General features: G+C 37.1%; 1 pseudogene; it reads left to right on the top strand.

Moving 5' to 3' along the window:
* LOC143146817 (large ribosomal subunit protein uL10 pseudogene) overlaps nucleotides 1-18663 on the top strand; it is a 34643-nt pseudogene extending 15980 nt beyond the window's left edge.
* The last annotated feature ends 1134 nt before the right edge of the window (nucleotides 18664-19797 follow it).

The raw sequence follows: 19797 nt of genomic DNA, 5'->3' as shown, positions 1-19797 counted from the left end.
ATCAACGGAGAAAAAGTCAATAGCCACTCGTTTCACGTCAAGAAGGAAGATCTCTCGACCAAGGCACGTAAATTGCGAAGGATTATTGCATTATTTATTTAACCTTTGCGCACCGTTGAAATAATCGTTACACTGGAGCAGTTCGAATGAAACGGACACGCCTGGAAATACGTTGCACAATTTAAATAAATTTTATCGTCGTTTATGAAAATAATTTATCATAAATGTAGGATGTGAAATTCGTATTATTTACATACTATGCTTACGCAAAGTGCAAATAATTCTTTTATTTGTACAAAGCGTCATTATTGATTTCGGTTGCTTTATAAGTAATTTGAACTTGATCAAAGTAACGATTTAAAATTAGTTTGTGATAAATATAAACTAACGTACATTTGTACACTTTTTACAAATGATTACTGAATGTTCTTTGCGTATGACTTTTACATGCCGAGCAAACAGAATAACGATATCGTTCAATATTTATTTTTGGTCTTGCAGCTGGAAACGATTCAGGTAGTATTTATAACATATTAAATTCCTATATGTTTTTAAGTATTTAAAAACAAAATTGATTCTTCGATAGCACGGTTTTAATACGGGTGTAAAATTTTATCAAATCTTGGTCCAATTTATTCAGGAATAAGTTTGTATACTTTTGCACTACTCCAATTTAGTACTATCTGTGTTCGTACAATATAAACGTGAAAAAACCATACATCGAGCATATGATAAAATAAAATCGTATGTTTAACGACGACAGGTGTATATATAATACTTCTACCAAGTGATCTAATGCATTCACAGCACCTTTAGTAGAATTGTAACGTGTAACATCTTCTGGCTTTTGATCCAATCTGATGAAAGATTTTTTGTTACTTTGTAATTTAATTGTACCTCGTAATAAAAATGTCACGGCATACGACAACGCTGCAATAGCTTTAATCTATCTTCGAATATCCGTTTTACGCTTGAATTATAACTAGCTGTTATAAATTTCCTGATAAACGAAATAAGTACAGTCAACTCCCCCTAACTTTTGCCTATCTAAAATTGGGACTTCTCCTCCAAGAAGAAAAATGACATTTCCCACCATCGCTTACTCTTTTTCTGTCCTTGTCTACTTTTAGACAAAGGCACTTCTACGTGTAAAGAGAAAGAGGATATATCACCTGTCAAAGAGAGAGACAGATACCATATTCCCTTTCGTTCTATCCGAAGCAACCCCGTAGTACCGAAATTAGGGAGAGTTGACTGTAATACATCTAATCAAAACTAAGTGTCTGTTCTTTCTAAAATCAAAGTGAAACATTTGTTAGATCGATCCGAACAATACCACAGTAACGAACATAGATATCTCGTACGAAACAACGCCAAATGCATTTTTCCTCACCTGACATATTCTTCGGGTAGTGCTTACAAAAGTCAATAAATTTCCTGTAGATCGAATATTCGGTCAAACAGTAATACCAAAATTCGATTTCTGGTTAAATTGACCCGAACAGTGCACAAGAGATATTGAGTTGTTTAGAAAGTAATTTCGTTTTCCAAAATGGAGAATATATAATTTAATAAAATGTTTGTACGCTCTAAAAAAATCGTGTTTCATTTTCACCAAAAAAAAAAAAAAGAAACGAAATGACTTTCCGAACAAGCCAATAAATCGAAGAAGGCTTCGATTATGAATTATCGACGAATCCTAAGAGACACTTTGAAGTACTTTAGTCGCTATTAATAACGCGCGACAGTTACACAGCCTGTGTGCCTAATCGTGTTAAGGGGTTCGCGTCGAGAAGGAAGCTTTGCTCTCTCATCCAAAGCACGTAAATTGCAAAGGATTTATTTAAATCGAAGCAGTCCTCGATTATAAATTATCAAGAATCCTGAAGGATGCTTCCAAGTATGCTTTACAATTCGTTGAGTTCCACTAAACATAAATTCAATAGTATATTGCACCTTCTTGAAGCGATCTCTCGAGATTCGGCGCGTGCTATTATCGATTAAAATGAAAAAAGAAAATCTGAACCTGTTAAATAGTATCTGTATATTCAGATTCGCGCGATTACTAGACAGCATCTATTTTGTGGAAATTGTAAATATATTGAAGAAATGGAAGAGAGAAAAGTTTTGTGGTTTTTTAGAGCCAACGTTAACAGTGCACGAACAAATAAATTTCATGTTTTCTTTACCAAAGCACGAAATTTTCCCTCATCTACTCGAGATGGGCGAACGTTTTTCATCTTCCGAGTTAAAATTTCCTACTCGAAAACGACTAAACCATTTTCTACACGTGCGAAGCGATATAGAGTTTTTCCCATAAACAACACGAATGTTACTTACCGAGATCGTTGCTGTGTTTCCTTTTCGAAACTCGTACAGCATCAGGTGACGAAAATGAGTTTCTAGATCCGTTATGGTCTTTCGCTTTTGAAATTTTTAAACTCATGATAGATGATCTCTAGATTATCCTCGGAACTCTGACCTGCATCCTATTGGTATTTGTTTGAAAAATATTACGAAGAACATTCACGTTACGCGACACGAATTTCTCGGATGATCTAATATACAAGGTGTTCACGCTGTTACTAGCCAGTGATTTTTTCGAAAACTATTGCGATTAGAAAAAAATGAGAGAGAAAGACGTTTTATAGTTTTTTATGATCAATAGGACAGTCTATATCAATTTTGCATATTTTGCATATTTTGATTATTTTTCGAGAAATGAGAATGACGAAGAGATTCTTTCTAAATAAAAAAAGTACACAATGTAAAATATATTACTTACTATTTTGATGATAAAATTATTTTAGTTATTTCAAAACTCTTCATTTTTTCTTGAAAAGACCCTAATATAACTAGATAATATATAAATAATTGGATACCAATTCCAAACTTTTCAATGGCAATGTACGTACAGGGCCAACTTGGACTAACTGATGCAAGATATATATAAATAAATATTAACATGTTCGATAATTTTAATCCGTTCTTGAACCGAGTACGAAGCCGCTATAAATTTTCATAAAATTTTTTACAATCTCCAAAAGAAAAAAAAGAAAATAGTAATAAAACCCTACAAAAGTTACAAATTTTTAAAAACAGTCAGTCAAAGTTGGCCCACCTTATAAATACGTACATAACGTGCACATACACGCGTACATAGGTCCTTAGATATTATTTATAAAATAATAATAATAAAATCCTACAAAAATCACAAACTTTTACAAACAGTCAATCAAAGTTGGCCCACCCTATACATACCTACACAACGTGCACATACACGCTAAATAGGTCCTTAGATATTATTTATAAAATAATAATAATAAAATCCTACAAAAATCACAAACTTTTACAAACAGTCAATCAAAGTTGGCCCACCCTATACATACATATATAACGTGCATATACCCGCTAAATAGGCCTTTACATATTATTTACAAAATAATAATACTAAAAACCTACAAAAATCACAAACTTTTAAAAACAGTCAATCAAAGTTGGCCCACCCTATACATACATATATAACGTGCACATACACGCTAAATAGGCCCCTAGATATTATTCACAAAATAATAATAATAAACTCCTACACAAGTTACAAATTTTTAAAAACAGTCAATCAAAGTTGGCCCACCCTATACATACATATATAACGTGCACATACACGCGTACATAGGTCCTTAGATATTATTTATAAAATAATAATAATAAAATCCTACAAAAATCACAAACTTTTACAAACAGTCAATCAAAGTTGACCCACCCTATACATACCTACACAACGTGCACATACACGCTAAATAGGCCCTTACATATTATTCATAAAATAATAATAATAAAAACCTACAAAAGTTACAAATTTTTAAATACAGTCAATCAAAGTTGGCCCACCCTATACATACATATATAACGTGCACAAACACGCTAAATAGGCCCTTACATATTATTCCTAAAATAATAATAATAAAAACCTACAAAAATCACAAACTTTTAAAAACAGTCAGTCAAAGTTGATCCACCCTATACATACATATATAACGTGCACATACCCGCTAAATAGGCCTTTACATATTATTTACAAAATAATAATACTAAAAACCTACAAAAATCACAAACTTTTAAAAACAGTCAGTCAAAGTTGACCCACCCTATACATACCAACACAACGTGCATTTACACGCGTACACAGATACCACTGACAAGATTATCCATATTTTTCGCATTTAATCAGTTTTAATAGAAACAACGCCCGTACCTCCGGTTCCCTAACAATAGTCCTAGCAGCGTTAGGGTTTAGCCGACGGATTTCAGGAAGCTTCGTCGGGCTTGGTTTACGCGTTGTTCGTAGCTATATATATATATACATATATATATATACATCGGCGCGTGAGGGTGGTGGAAGACAAGCGCCGAAGGGGTGTGCCGGGAAATGGGATGGCGGTGGCGGTTATTGAATTATTAATTAAGTCGGTTAATTAATAAACGATAGGCCACAAGCCCAGGCAGTCGGCCAACCCACGCAAATCGGGCTTCCACCTACTCGTTTTACGTGGCGCGCGATCCTGGTTGCAGTCGTTCTCCCAGCCGGCACGTTTCGTACCCAACTTCGTACATCTTCGATATTAGACAGCCACCGAAGTCAACTTTCTCTCCCCCCACTCTCCCCCCACTCTGCCCCCCACTCTGCCCCCCACGTCCGTGTTCACTTTCTTCCTCCATTCTCCACTCTTCCCGGTTATTTATTTTGTCGTACTTTACCCGCCCTCTTCACCCAACACTTCCCATTCTCGTCTGTCCCGTGCCTTTATATTTTCATTCGCCCGGTGAAATTAATGTTTCCCCGGTACGTGGGTTTCCCTTTCTTTTCGAGCGTCTTCGTGAGAAATTATTAACCCTTTGCACTCGAGCGGTCGATTTGAAGTGTGAACTCGAGCAGCACTGAAACTTTATCATTCGTATACGCTTGTTTCTTTATAAATGGTTTTAAAGTACCTGTAAAATGGTTGCCTAATTTGGCCGAAATCGAGTCGCTGGTTTGCGCAAACGAAAAGGCCTCGAGTGCAAAGGGTTGACACTAGAACTACCGATGGTGAATTTATTTGTATTTGTATCAGAACCGTGTAGGTATCTTCGATGTTAGATGGGGAAAGGGTAAATTAATTTTTCGAGTAACATTGATTGTCTACTTTGATCATTGTTCGCGAATATTGTAGGCAAAGACACAGTTGAGAATTAAGTCATTTTAAAATGAAGTTTGAAACAAATTGACCACTGTGGTAGTTCCAGTGTTCAACGCGATTGCGTCGTGAAGGTTCCCTCGTACGATTTGTTTTCCAATCTCGTTTCGTGTTTCGTTTATGTATTCTGGTAGAAAGGAAGGGTTTAAGGGTTTGAAAAATTTCTAACCTTCTAATCCCTAAATTTCTAACCCAAATTTCTAATTTGGGTCCTACGATCGACCCCCTCGACGTAAAAGTCATTTTTGTTATTTACCGACAACCGGTCTCGTGAAACTGTAAACAGAGTCCCAATAGAATTTTTGTTTTTAAAATTACGACAATTTATCGGCTTTCATCGTTCATAGGAAAAAAAATTGCAACTTGTTTGGTTTGCACGCAAACAAGAGAACTTAGTCGGAATGTTTGGTTCAGTACCGACTGTTTTAAGTATTTTTGTTGTTACTTGTACCACAATCGGCAAAGGAACAACTTTTACATAAGTAATTGGTAGTGTAAACAGTGCCTGATAAAAAGAGAAAAATTTGTTATTGAAAATTCAATGACGAGAATTAATAATTCGCAAAAATGAAAATGTAATTTGGTTAGTAGATTTTCAGGTATTAAGCGGGGGGCGGGGTAATAATGCTAGAATTTGTTAATAAAATACATTTATATGTTAACAAAAAATAGTGTTATTCAAAATTTATTCTTCAAACATCGCCAATAAAATAATTAATATTTTCCTGATTCGTGTATTGCACATTTGCCTATTCTTCGCATTGGGTGTATTGCTTTCAATTTTCATCGAAAAATTCTTCACGCATAACACATTCGGTAACTTTAATAGATTATCTACCAACCTCCCACTCTTACTTTTTCAACCTGTCTTTAATTGTCCAATGGTAGAGGTGAAAGTTATTTACATTTCTTTTACCACTACCAATCTCTGTTTCACGATTTTTCTTGCCTCGAAACAAAAGGGACGAGATTGAGAACACTTTGTCAACACCTGATAATATATCCTATTAGAAATATATTTTTCACTTAGTTCGTCCAAACTTTTGCGAAACATCGATAACGGATTTTCGTTACTGCGCTTTCGAGGTACTCGTATCGATTTCTTCGTCGGAAAAAAATCGATTCAGTTCCGAATGACGTTAAGAAAAATTTCGAGGGGCGATATTTGGACCCCCTTGTCGAATTAAATCAATCGAAAAGTTTCATTTTCCGTTTCGCGCTCGAGCGCTCGTTCCCGTAACCGTTCGACTCCATTTTGAATCTGATCCGTGCTGGAACTCCGAAATCCGACGTTCCATAAATTCGTTAAGATCGATTCCGTTTTCCTCTCGTTTCGTTCGCTATTATCCGTTTTATTCGAATCCTCACCGAACATCCTTCGAACAAATAATACAGCACCGTGCAAAAGCGTGGAACGCGTTCGCTCGTTGCATATTTTAATCTCGACGAATCCGTTCGTCGTTGTTTATTGCTAAACAAGCCGAGAAACATATATATCGATGGACATCGAGGTAACGCGCGACTGATTAACGACGAAGAAGAGACAGAACGAAATACGAGCGAAAAAGGGCGAACGCGTTTTGCTTTTTTCGACGAAACGATTATATACGAGACACGAAAGAAATACAAGGTGATCGATAACTGATGGTTCGACTGGCCCGGAGATGATTCTACGGGATTCCACGTAAAAGGATAAGTCAAAAACGTACAATAACATTTTTTCATAGGGGGCTGGGTTGTCCAGAAAATCCAATTAAACAATTTGCCGGATGCAATTGCAGTGGAACTCCATTTATGCGAACCCAACCGGGAACAAGTACAGTGGTTCAAAAAAGTATTCGTACGTTTGTTGTAAAGAAATTTTTCTTACCTGTGAGACTGATTTTGATGAAAGTTTGTGTGCACGTGGAGCACAATAGTACATGTAAAGAGAAATTTTTTTATCCACAGGAAAGTTCTTTAGGATGGTGACATCAAGTTTCGAAGGTTTCAATGTGTTGTTTTATTTCTTTCGACGCAACTTTTCTTAGGATTCTTTTGCAACAAAATGATAAAGCACTAAGAGGTGAACATTTTTCATGTGAAAAGTTTTGCTCTATTTTACATTATTACAAAATTGTATTTGAAAAATCGACTGGGAACACTATAAGGATTGATTTCAGTCGATTTCAAACGATTGGAGAGCTTGCAACAATTTTCATTATTTTTATAACTTCCTAACGGATACGATAAAAATTTTCTTAGAAAAAGTGTTCAGTTTTTGATTGTCTATCGTTCAACTTTGAGAAAAGTCTGTTTTGTGATAAAAACTCGCTACGATGACCATAATATTCCTTCGAGTTTCTATCTGAAAGAAGAAATAAATAAATTTTTTTAAGATGCATAAAGAAAAGGAGGTTTCTGTCGTAGCTGGTTCTTTAAATATCGATTTTTCATGAAATGGCGTTTCTAAATAATTAGTTCGACCTTTATCAAATCGGACCTCTGGCCTGATAAACGATTCGTCGGTTAATTAAAAAATATAATATAAACGATACCACAAAATCAAGTATTTACAAATTTTGTACGATTGAAAATAAGATTAACGAGAGAACTATGTATTTAAATAATGTTCAACGTGACAAAAAGTTCATTTATTCGAGCGAAACATGACGGATTGTGTCAATAGTTTTTCTAGTGGTCAATTGTTTTCGCGTTAAAAAAAAATTGTCTAAATATGACCAGCTAATGCAAATCGGACAATCGGCCATCTACTATACTAAAATAATAGAAATCGCGATTAGTATCGTTAATTTTTACGTTCTAATAAATTTAGTCAGAGCGGTAAAATTGTGTCGGCGGAATAAGCGACATTTCCAACAATTCCTTTAATAATAAAATTTATCGTACACGAATATCCTGTTTTATCGTGTGCTCTTGATCGCTCGGTACGATAAATACAAACTCGAGGGGAGACAATAATTTACAGCGAGATCTCTTAAGTATAGACATAGTCAAGTGCACGCGAACCCGATGAATATTTAACCCTTACGTCAATAACTATCTTTTTCCATGTTTGTCGATAACAATGTACGTGAAGTGTTCCTACGTGAATAAATCAAAACTACGGCGATAATTTTGTTTCTATGTTTCTCCTTTAATTATTTTTCAAACTTTTCGAAATCTACCATGTGCTGATACAGGAAATCCAAGCAAAAAGTAACAACTGACAATAAAATGATCAAAAACGTGAAAAATGCTCACCGCAAAGGAATTTTACGCTTTTATAGTCAACGAGTTTGGGTTTGAATAGATTTCGGAACGTTTTAAGTTTGATTCGTTTCGATAATATAAACAAACGTGCGCAAGGAATAACGAATGATAAACTAGCTTCTATACGTGCTATAGCCGTGTATTTAGCCGTGCTAAATTTTCATTCAGTAAAGTGTATATAAATCTTCGGCAAATATAACAATATGTGACCAACTTTTCCCTTACAGGAGTGGGATAAAATTTACGTAATACGTTCCTTCAAAGACAGCTAAATATGGCGTAGAAGTATAGTCGACGTACGATTTCAATAATTATTATTCACTGTCCGATCAAATTTATACTGGAAGAGTTATGGCCGACACGAGAGATAAAATCAAGGAGAACGAGTCGCGAAGTAATAAATTAATTCCAATCAAGGTTTTTTGTATTCTGTGCAATTTATTCATGAAATGTTTCTATACTTTTATCTACCAGGTATAAAAACTTAACTACAGTTTTCTCTATATACAGTTAGTAAACGATAAATTTAGGAACGAATTGATAATGTTTAACCAAGTGAAGGTTTAATTTTAATTTATGTCTGAAATGGAAATCTGTAAATAATTGATAGTCTAACGGTAATTTCTACTGTCATTGCTGTAAATTAATCTAGAATCAAGGTGCGTAAATTCTTCACTTACACGAGCACACTCTCGTTTAAATAATAATTATTCCAGTAAAATTTCTTTTCTACGAATCATCGAATTCCTCGACCGACCTGTGTACATAATGTTGCAACACTTCTCTGTTCTTATTTAGGGGTGCAGAACGATTTGAAATTTTGAAAAAATAAATTCTTTTTGTCTTAAATAATAGTTGGAAGTTTTAAGTATAAAATCTGAGAGGACCCAGTCTTTGAAAGAATATTTTCTCGAAGGTACTAAACAAACGTCTAACGTTAAAAATTAAATTTATTGCTTTCTCGTCTAATATTAAACACTACTCCCTTTTCTTACTAATTATATTTTTGTAACTATTATAAATATTTTACAATATTTCGTCAGAAGCGAAACTATTAATCACTATAATTTAAGGCCCCACGTTGAACTTTCCGTTCAAACCATGGTAAAAATTCACCATAATATGCCTTTCCGTAAACAAACATGTAACGTTAAAAATTAAATTTATTGCTTTCTTGTCCAATATTAAACACTACTCCCTTTTCTTACTAATTATATTTTTGTAACTATTATAAATATTTTACAATATTTCGTCAGAAGCGAAACTATTAATCACTATAATTTAGGGCCCCACGTTGAACTTTCCGTTCAAACCATGGTAAAAATTCACCATAATATGCCTTTCCGTAAACAAACATGTAACGTTAAAAATTAAATTTATTGCTTTCTTGTCTAACATTAAACACTACTCCCTTTTCTTACTAATTACTATATATTTTTGTCACAATTATAAATACTGTAAGCTGTACAGTATTCAGTCAGAAGCGAAATTAATCACTATAATTATGGCGTGTACGCCCCACGTAAAACTTTTCGTCGGTCAAAGTTCACCAAAATATGTCTCTCTGCAAACAAACATACAACGTTCAAAATTAAATTTACTGCTTTCTTGTCTAATATTAAACACTACTCCCTTCTCTTACCAATTATATTCCTGTCACTGTTATAAATATTGTAAGCTGTACAATATTTAGTCAGAAGCGAAACTATTAATCACTATAGCATGGGGCGTGTACGCCCCACGTAAATGGAACAGGATGTAACCAAAAATCGATCCAGCACGAAACGTGTTAGGTATCAACTTTCGAAGATATCACCGATACGGTCTTGTGGGACACTATATATCCGAGGTGTGTCGACGCGCAAGGTTTTCGTTCGAGGACTCGCGTTTCGAAAGCGTTTGAAATGTCCAGCGGCTTTGTAAAAATATTTCGATCCGTGTCGGGCACAAGGGAACGATAATACGAACGGGAGACTATTTCGACGATGTTTCCACGATCGGAGAAGAATGACGGTGATCAACGAAACCCCGTGCGCGCTTCGAGCGTAAAAATTGATTTATCGCGAACGTATTCCCGTGTCGGAATTGTCGCTTAACATCGAACATCGACGCGTACGGGCGTCTCGATGCTATTTAATATTTCAGACGCGTCGTTCGAAGGGAAATACATCGATGTTTTTGCGTTAGAAGTTTCGGTGTGTAACGGAACCTCGATTAACCGGTGTCTTGATTATTTAAGTTTCGGTTATCCAGTGTACGGGTCGTGGGTAACACAATTAGCTCGTCGCTTTCCAATCGAAACAATCTTGTTAAATGTGTACAGTTACGCTCGCGAAAGTATTCGAATGCTCGCTACTGAAACATTAAACAATAAATATATATATATATGTGTACGTTGGACTTTAGTTTGTGATTAGTTGATATAAAATTATGAAGATTATAAATGTAAAATTCGAAATGAACGATAAAAATAGTTATGTTGGACATAAGTTTCGAAGGTAATTTTATAACTATTTAAAATGAAACTATGAAGATTATAGATATAAAATTGGAAACAAGCGATAAGAATACGTATGTTGGACTTTAGTTTCGAAGGTAATTTTATAAGTATTTAAAATAGAATTATAGATTTATAATTATTTAAAAATCCGAGGATTAATCAAATAAATTCGAAAAGGAGACTAAATTTCACGAAAATGTGCATTAATACGGACAACACTCTGATAACGTCATAATCGGCACGTGTTTACGATGAATGTTTCATAACTTTTACAAATATAATTCGATTCACTCTCAATTTTATTTTTCATAATTTCCTTGTAACTTATTTATTCGGTAAATGGGAGAAACCTTTAATGGACAAAATTTAGAAAATTCATTCATGGATAAATAAAACGCAAATCACTTAACGCTTAAAACTATTACAAGATTATATTCGTATAATCTTCATAATTGTATCTTCCAATAGTTGTAAAATTACCTTCGAGATTCAAGTTCAACGTACATATTTTTCTTTCTTTATTTTCAATTTTATATTATACAAGTTTCATATTTATGTTCGAAATAGTTATAAAATTACCTTCGAAACTTAAGTTCGACATTTGTATTTCTGTTGTTTAATATTTTAGTAGCGAGCTTTGGAATACTTTCGAGCAACTGTTAATACAGTATTAAATCAAGTTACTTGGTTTAAATTGAACGTTATATTTCTTTGCTCATGATATTATAGATCTTTCCGAGACGAAGCGAACGAGGTGCTACACCATAATATTTACTTTACGGAAGGTTGTAAAATCACGAGAAATGGCGTGGTCTGGTCAACGCGTCGCTCGCCTTAGGTCAACTAAACAAACCAGACCACATATTGTTGGTAAAAGTCTTTCTCTTTCCCCTCTCCCCATGAAGTAGTCACCAACAATCGATGGAAACTAATGAATATTTATAGGGCAGCCAAATTGCTGCAACAACGTAAATTAATTATTTTCAATTACAGTCACTGTGTTTAATTTGGAATCATTTATTAATTTGCTCTGGATATTACTTCAATATGTTCACCGTTTAAATTAATGCAATTGTACAGTCTCGTTGCGAATTCTGCTTCATTTTAGAGCATCTCATGCGCGATTACCGCGTACACTTTTATCATTCTTCTCGAAAATGTATCAACATTTTCGATGGACGTTCGAAAGACTTTGTTTCTTAAATATCCCTGTAGAACAAAAATTACACGATGATAAATCTTGCGATCTTGGAAGCCATGTTACGTTCCTCTCGCGTCCAATCCATTTATTCTCGAATTCTTTAGTTAGCCAATCCACTACTGACACAGCACAATGTAAAGGAGTACCGTTCTATCGATGCATTGTTTCTTAAACGAAGAGACACGTTAAACGAAACATAAGATAAATACAATTGTCAAAACTCCGAGTAAACTTATCCGTTAACAAATCCCTCGAAAAAGTAGGGTTCGATTATTTCTCCATACGAATGTCGCTCTACATCATCACAGACTAGGGATATTGCATATCAGTTTCTCGAATCTATTCTGGATTTGTTTTAGCCTGTATTCTCGAATTCTGATGGCAAACTAATCCGTTCGTGTGAAAGATACACCGATCAATCATCATTATTCGCCGTGGGAAATTCACATTGTCGGTAATTACCTCAGATACAGGCAAAGTAAATTTAATGGCGGGACCAAAATCTCGCGAAGTTCGTGTATCGTTGTTCGAAAGTTCAAAAGGCATAGATTTATTCGTTTTTAAGATTTTACGAACAGTACCCTCTTAAATGGCACAGTTACCAACCAATTTACGAATAAATGCTTTGGCATTATTTATAATCGATTTAAAAAGTAAAGTAACCTAAACAGATAAAATGTACCGTTTCTGTTAGGGAAGATTCAAACACGGAATACGTTAATGGTTAATTCACCTAATAGAAAATTTCGGTAACTGCAACACATTTGAACATCTTTGAATCGTTACATTTCTAACTTTAATAACGTAACATTTGCGCAAAGTAACTTGGTTTAGACTGCTAAAAAAATTCAGCACGTGTGAGTAAATTGGCGCCTATTACATGGCGTATATATACATATATACATTAATTTAAATTATGAGCGAACAGATTGATAATCACGAGCAACGAGAGTATGGAAGATCACGAAAAGATGCAAGATACAAGACGAAAAGAAGATATGAAAACTAACATGGAAACTCTTAGAAACTAATACAACGTATCGAACGATAAAACTTATCGAACAACTTAGTAGAAGTATGTGAACAAATATGTTTGGCGGCGGTTTGAAGATGTTTAAGGTAGGAGAGAACGGAAATAGGAAAAGGAGTGGGGATAAGCGTTTCATCCCGGGCCTGCTAGTGGACTCGTCAGTAATGCATCCTAGCAGGCCCTGCCTTATACGCCGGGACATTGGGAGATCGGTAAGAGGTCGTATATATAGCGATCGGAGCAGATACGGGAACTTGCGGGAAACGGTTGGTGGTGAGTTTCCCTCTGGTGGCAAGCGTGGGTAGTGCCGCCACATAACCCCCTTGCCAGTGGTAAACGATACTTTGAAGTTCCGTCCTGATGTCCCAGTGGCGTAGGTATTTGTTCCGTAGTTCGGTTTGTCACAACAGGCACAGGAGGAGGTTGTCCAGAGCGGTGGAAGAGAAGAATGCTTCTTTTTCGTAGTAAGGCCCAGCTGCTGTCGATTGCGGAATACGCGTGGCGAGCATCGTTTGCTCAAGCCGCGTTTTCGCTTGTTGTCCGACGTTGATGCGTGCGCGTACCAGTATTTATGAAACGCATCGGTGTGGTCGGTGAATAATGTCGACAAAGCTGCCTGCTGTCCTCCTGGGGTTGATCCTGATGGTTAGCCGGGAGTATAGCGTCCGTGTCGTCGCTGGCAGGTTGAGGAGTCAACCCTCGGAGAGGGGGATTAACGAAAATCGGCCTTTACGTTGCGTTCCTTCCATCGTCTTGTGCTGCACCTGTACTGCTGCTGTGCTGTTGTCCAGAAGGTTGCGTTGGTTCTTAGACGGGGTCACCACTTTGGCGGCGGTTTGAAGATGTTTAAGGTAGGAGAGAACGGAAATAGGAAAAGGAGTGGGGATAAGCGTTTCATCCCGGGCCTGCTAGTGGACTCGTCAGTAAGGCATCCTAGCAGGCCCTGCCTTATACGCCGGGACATTGGGAGATCGGTAAGAGGTCGTATATATAGCGATCGGAGCAGGTACGGAAACTTGCGGGAAACGGTTGGTGGTGAGTTTCCCTCTGGTGGCAAGCGTGGGTAGTGCCGCCACATATGTAAGTCGCTGTATAGATTATTTAAAAAATCTTCCAACATTCTACTCGCACCCGATACAAAGGCTCTCTTGTTCATTCCGCTAGATGGCGTACGTGTCTACTACCAACCCACACACATTCTCCCTAGATTTACCAGATTCGTACATAACCCTATCCGTAACCCTTCCGTTCACACACAAGCGCACTCGAACGTTGCATTCGATAAAAGCAACCTCACACTTACAACTCGTTATCGAAACGACTCCCGACAGACGTCTATGCCCTCGGAGCGACACCTCCCTGTTCTACGTTAACCTAATTTCCACCGAGCCGCAATCGTATCCAAACAAAGTTCGTCCACCGTGTTTCATCGGGTCGCCGAAGCGTCCTCGAGAATCTTTACGGTCACTGAGAACTTTTTCGTGAGAACGTCCCCGAACTTCGTAACGTGGCTTTATCGGGATGGCTTTTAATCATCGTGCCGTGTTCTTTCCGGGCACCCATTGGATAAAACCCAGATTCGCGACAAACTCGTGTAAGCCACGGAAAATGGCAAAAAATATCGCGTGGCCCGATAAGCTGGAGGTTGCGCGTACGTACCCCTCTCGGTCTCGTAAAAAAAGGAGAAAAAAAAAATACCATAACTACGCGTCACACGAAAATATAATATACCGAGTGGCACCCCCCCCCCCCCCCCATTCGGGCCACGAAACTCGATTTTACGACCCGAGTTACTCGTTCTCTTTTCTTTTGGCATATTTTTTTTTCTTTTAACCTTCACGACTGACTCGGTCGAGAATGTACTGTACGAGGTATTTGATTCTTCGGGACACGTTGGGTTAACAAATGACCTAACTCTTAACATCACTGTGGAGGACATTTATGCGACATATACGCTTATTTTATATTTCTATTTTAAGAAATGTACCAGTACGAAGATTACTAGAAGATATTCGTCTTCTCGTCGAGATTGATGATAATCTTTTGATTAGGGGTTAGACTATAGTGCGTTTTGGGGATCAGTCGAACGTGCATTACGTTTTACGTTACTTTTTATGTTATTTTTTTTTACTTTTATATATTTATGCAATTATTGTATCGTTTCTTTCTTTAATTGTTTTAATAGTCATCCCAACCGGTATATACGTATAACGTATATACATTAATTTGAATTATACGTATCCAAATTCTCTTTTCAATCCTGAGTCTCGCAATATCCACTTATCCATCCCTGACATCTCACAGTATAATTTTTCGTTTTGGTATTTATTTCACAATTTGGACAATAAATACTCGATGAAATTAAAGTCTGAACTTTTGGTCGGTGTGTTCAAAGTGTGAGTTCGAATCACTATCCTGCTGAAAGTAAACATATCTTAACGAGGTTCATTTTTCATCTTTTGGACACTTTGTTGAAGATTCGTTTTCAATATACAGGGTGAGTCGTTTAACTTTTTCACCTAAATTTACTTGTAAACTGTAACTCTTGCAGAGAGTTCTCACTCTCTTTTTACTGAAAAATACAAGATGTTCTAATAGTTATGAACAGAAGTCCACGATGAGAGAAGAAGCTGAGGCAGCGTTCTCATGGCGAACAGTAGGACAGAAACTTTGAAAACTTGGAAAACTTTGAGATATAAAAATTCGGAAACCCACGGTTTTTAATTAATGAATTATAGTCGACGACATTCTTGTATAAAATTGGAAGCAGATAAAGGCGTTCGAAAAACGAGATTAACCTCATATGAGCTTAAAATTGTGCACTACTTGTCCATATGGTTAAAGAACGAAAAAGAGTTGCACAAGCATTCAGTTTGTTAGTTTTTTAGTTGAAAACTAAATTGACATGACTTATTTGTTCAATCGTAAGTAAAATATTACTCATTACGATATTTATACATATCTTGTTTTGTTGTCTTAAAAACACATCGAAATATTTGTATATATACTCCTAATTGTTTTAGACGTATTTTCCAGCGCATCGGAACAAAATTTTTCTTCGCCAAAATTTCCAAAATTAATCCGACATTTGTATTTCGCAAAGAAAAGTTGCAATTTTCGAGCACTTTTTTTGAAATTACATTTTTCCTGTGCACAGTACTATCGATCTGTGATTCATGACTTTTCTATCGGATTTCTATTTGAATAACAGAGCGTAGCAATATTAGAGCTTTAGACGATCACGGGAGAGATCACACCTGGGTCCAAATGGACCCGTAATTTGGTCCTGCTTCAACAAATATGTCGAATAAAAATTCCATTACTCGATGGTATCTTTCATAAATGAATAAAAAAAGTTATACGAATGAAATAATTCAGAGCGATCCAAAAGACTCTCCGGGTCCAAAAAGACCCAAGCGTGTTACGGCGAGGTTTATACTCACACGCGACACCGATCTCGTAATTTCAACACAGCTTTCCCTATCCAACGATGTCCTCGACGCATTGTGCAAACCTTGGTGTAAAGATTAGAAAAATTCGATAATTTCTGGTTGTATTATTACCAACAACACGATCGAGATTTATTCTTCGCGAGAGAAACGTGAATTCAGAGCGCCGATTATCAATGACCATCACAGCGGTCTTATTAAAGAAGGTCGTCAACAATAATTCGCTGATCGGAAACCGTGGACTCTCCCGTGTTCGTATTTTGAATTTTCGCCAGGTTTTCGGGGTCTCTGTCGAACTCGTCGAGAGGAGAATTTTCTTTCCAATCGGCAAACCATCGGTTGCAAATCGAGCCGCGAAAGTTCTGCTCTGGACGTCGCGTACTTCTCTGGCGACACTCCTGGCAGCGGAAAATTTTGAACCCATTTATCGAGTATGCGCGCGCAGCGATGTACTATTATTTTAACGCCGTTCTCGATTCGTGCCAATTGAAAATTAAATACCCTGCGGAGCTGTCCGGCCGCGAGGAAAAACCGAGCGAAAAGTTGGAAGGGACGACGTAAAAGTACCGAGGCAAATATTGTCGATGCATCGACAGGGTGGCTGCAAGAAATACAGAACCGCGCGAGGGGATGGAAACGAAATGGGGGAAAAAAGGCACCGGCCCGGAGGAACGAAGCCCACGGGACCGAGGGAATCGAATTACACGATATGGACCATAAAATAAATAAACGAATATTCATTCCGCCCCTGCGTGATCATCCTCTCTCTTCGTTCCTCGTTACTTTCTCCCTCTTCATCCCTTGTGTCCTCCTCCCTTTTTATCTCTTATTTCTTCCTCCTCCCCCCCACCCCCTCGCCACGTCCCTTGCTCCCCTCCCCATCTTCGTTCCTCGTTTCTTCCTCCCTCTTCGTACCTTATCTCTCGTTCCTGTTTTCGTCCCCGGTTCCTCTGTTCCACGTCGTTGCGCGCGCGGTTCGATCGTAACTCGCGTTAATTGGTCCCGTGAATTAATGGACTCGTTGATCTTCGTTGACTGAAACAACGCGTTTCGAAGGTTCCCTTCGAAGAGACGGGCCGTGGGAACACGCGCGCCGACTACTCGCGCCCGCGGGTCCTCTTCATTGCATTCCGAAAACTTGCCACGTCCTTAAACTCTTGGTAATCCTTACACACACATCGAGACGGTTAGGGGAAATAGGGCGACACGGAAGTCACACTCCCGAAACTTGTTCAACTTTTGCTTGATTATCCAAAATGTTTCGTTGCGGGTGAGTACAATGTTTGCGCTAAATAGATGCGACAAATACGAATGTCTCTTCGTAAGAACGCTGTTGCCTTAATGGGGCATAGTACTGTGGCGAGACAAGCAATTCGTGATCATATTGAACGCATTACTGATTTGGAGAAACTTCTGCCACTTGGTAGTGGAAATGTTCATTTTGTTTTTACTCGTGGAGACTTAAATGATGTAAGGGATATGCTTTGGGAAAATAACGTCAGACCACCAACCAGAGCAGTTACATATTGGGCTAAGTGTAATCGTTCCTGCTCGACATACTGGACTTAGCCCTGATGAAACATCATTTTTCCAAGCTCTGAGTATTGCTACCAAACTTTCTAAGAGTACCATTGAAGTTACGAATGATGTACGTATATTAAAACCAGGTGACAAAGTAGGTATATCGGAAGCTACTCTTTTGAACATACTGAATATTTCTCCCTTAGCCCTGATAAACATCATTCTTCCAAGCTCTGAGTATTGCTACCAAACTTTCCAAGGGTACCATTGAAATTGCGAATGATGTGCATATTTTAAAACCGGGTGACAAAGTATCTAGGTGCATCAGAAGCTACTCTTTTGAACATGTTGAATATTTCTCCCTTAGCCCTAATGAAACATCATTTTTCCAAGTTCTGAACAATCCTACTAAACTTTCTAAAGCTACTATTGAAATTGTCAATGATGTACGTATACTAAAACCAGGTGACTAGGTAGGTGTATCAGATGCTACCCTCTTTTGAACATTTCTGCCCTAGCCCTAACGAAACATCATTTTTCCAAGCTCTGAATATTCCTACTAAACTTATTAAGGGTACTATTGAAATTACGAATAATGTTCGTATTTTAAAACCGGGTGACAAAGTATCTAGGTGCATCAGAAGCTACTCTTTTGAACATGTTGAATATTTCTCCCTTAGCCCTAATGAAACATCATTTTTCCAAGCTCTGAATATTCCTACTAAACTTATTAAGGGTACTATTGAAATTACGAATGATGTTCGTATATTAAACCGGGTGACAAAGTAGGTGGGTAAATTGATAGCTGCTACTCTCTTTCGAACATGAATATTTCTCCGTTTTCATACGATTTGATCGTCGAACAAGTCTATAATCTCAGCCTCCGGGGGGCTCGTTTCCGACGACATCGATAACGGATTATCGCCGCTCTTTTAATTGTTCCGGCAGTTCACCATCTTTTGTCCAAACAATAATTGTGTACATACGTGAGAAATACGTGGCGTGGCTATTAAGCAACGGAACCCCCAACCTCCAGTGCCCGCGAACCGCTTCCGGCCAAATAAATATAGCAGGGTGGTACTTGCGCCAGATTTCTCGTTTATAACCCCGTTCTTCGACCGATGTAGCTTACCTCGACACATTAATGCTCGTTTAAATTTCAACAGAGTCGTTTCGCTTAAATTTCAATGATTCATCACCATCGTTCACAAGGAACATTATTATTATTTTATTCAATGGATAGTAAGATCGCAGATCTTTTTTGTACACATAGAAATTAAATATACTACTACTACCGTCATTGATGATCAATATTAATTATTTACACTGAAATGCCTATGAAGATTAAAATTCTGTATCATTTACATTTTACGACGAAAGAATAATTTTTTAGCTCGATTCAGATACACGAACATTAATTGTTCTTTCATTATTCAGATAAATGATCATATTTACACTAAAATACCTATGAAGATTAAAAAATCGGTTCGATGTCATTTACATTTTACGATGAACGAATAATTTTAGCTCGATACTTGAATAAAGAGACAAGAAACATAATGAGAAACATTATAACAGATCCTGCTTTATACGCTGCGACATTCTAT

The sequence above is a fragment of the Ptiloglossa arizonensis genome, chromosome 1 (genome assembly GCF_051014685.1).
Source record: "Ptiloglossa arizonensis isolate GNS036 chromosome 1, iyPtiAriz1_principal, whole genome shotgun sequence".
Classification (NCBI taxonomy): domain Eukaryota; kingdom Metazoa; phylum Arthropoda; class Insecta; order Hymenoptera; family Colletidae; genus Ptiloglossa; species Ptiloglossa arizonensis.
This window is presented reverse-complemented; position numbering and strand designations above follow the sequence as displayed.